We start from the raw sequence: 1,973 nt of genomic DNA on the forward strand, positions 1-1,973 counted from the left end.
AAAAAAAAGAAATTAAATTTAATATTTAAGTTTGGATTTAAATGTGTTCTTTACAAAATATTTCATAAAACTTTTGTACTCACACTCCTAAATGTACTGTCATTTCTCTAGCCTAAGTTTAAAACTCTAGTAATATACAAAAAATAGTAGAGTTTTACCTTTCGAGGAGGCTGGGATTGCTTTTTCTACCTTGTTAGTATAATAAACAGACAAAAATGGCACCAAATTACAGGCCAGGCATACTGTAGCTACAGTATGTAGCTGTACAGCATTTGAATTCTCACCGTAAACATGATAGAAAAGGTTAAGAGAAAAATCTGGAACTGAAGCAGTTTCATCAAACAATCTTTTAGAACCTTAAGGAGACCACATCATCAGCATCACAATGACTGGTGTTTTGAGCCAGTTGCTGCTCTTGTTATGACACAAGCAGTAATTGGCCTAGGCCTAGGCCACGTAGCAATGCCCTTTTAGCTGTCCTTTTATAAATGAAATGGGTAAAAATAGGCCTAAGATCACTGGCAGTTCTTCTTAACTTAACGTTCATACACTGTTGATGGTTGAGCAAACTTTACAACTTATGGGAAGGATAATTTGACATTGAGTATGAGGAAGGCTAAAATGTAAATAACTTTGAAAAATGACAGGAAATTCTCCTTTTAGGAAACACGCCTATGTATTTGTTTTTTAAATTGGAAATAACCTAGGTGTCCAACAACAGGGGATAAAATAGCCATACAACAGCTGCTATTCTACCACCAAAAAATCATATTATCGACGAATACATAGTGACACGGGACAATGTTCATGTTATATACAGTCAAAAAAAGAGGTTTTATAAGTATAAATACACACAAAGATGAAAAGAAAATACAAAACCTATAAGTACTTCGGAGGCTTATCACTGGAAGGTCAAATTATAGTTTTTCTTGATACTCTTCAGTGTTTTCTAAATTGTTCTACAATTGCTATGTATTCCATTGTAATCAGAATAAATATTTTTAATAAAATCATAAAATTGCCTTTTTACAGCTAAGGGTAGGTGACAATCAAATAAAGTTCCGTTTGAAGCCAGGAAGGATAGCCACAACTTACCAATGCTCGGTATTAGGAAAATACATAAGTTTTCTTAACCAAGATTCTAGATTTTCACAATCCACTATAGGATAAAGAAGCTGAAGAGAGATCACAAAGGGGAAATTGATGTTGGAAAATGATGACCTAAGGAATGATTTAAATTTAAATATGTCTTCATTCATTTCCTAAGTGATCGACAAGATTTCCCCTACAGTTATTTTTACTCAAAGATACTTTAAGTATTTTATTTTATGTCGCTTTCTAACATTGAGTTAACCAAGCTATTTATAGTGTTTGAACAAAACACAGACTCTTAAAGCTAAATAAAATTTATATGCATCTTTAAAGAGGTGCTTGTTGTTTCTTTGTTTAAATTCTAAAATATTCACATAGAAGATAAGGCATGGGGATAGGGGTCATGGTGGTTTATGCCTGTAATCCCAGCACTCTGAGAGGCTGAGATGGGTGGATTGCTTGAGCTCAGGAGTTCGAGACCAGCCTGAGCAAGAGTAAGACCCTCCCCCAATTACTAAAAAATAGCTGGGCATTGTGGCAGGCACCTGTAGTCCCAGCTAATCGAGAAGCATGAGAATCACTTGAGCCCGAGAGTTTGAGGTTTCTGTGAGCTATGACGCCATGGGACTCAACCCCAGGGCAACTGAGTGAGACTCTGTCTTCGAAAATAAAAAATGAAAAAAAGGGCTCGTGGTTCCTGTGGGTCAGACAGCAGCTAAGGCACCAGCCACATACACCTGAGCTGGTGGGTTGGAATCCAACCTGGGCCTGCCAAACAACAATGACAGCTGCAACCAAAAAATAGCCAGGTGTTGTGGCAGGTGCCTGTAGTCCCAGCTACTTGGGAGGTGGAGGGAGGAGAATCGCTTGAGCCCAGGAGT

The sequence above is a fragment of the Otolemur garnettii genome, unplaced genomic scaffold, assembly GCF_000181295.1.
Source record: "Otolemur garnettii isolate 467f Iridium unplaced genomic scaffold, OtoGar3 scaffold00036, whole genome shotgun sequence".
Classification (NCBI taxonomy): domain Eukaryota; kingdom Metazoa; phylum Chordata; class Mammalia; order Primates; family Galagidae; genus Otolemur; species Otolemur garnettii.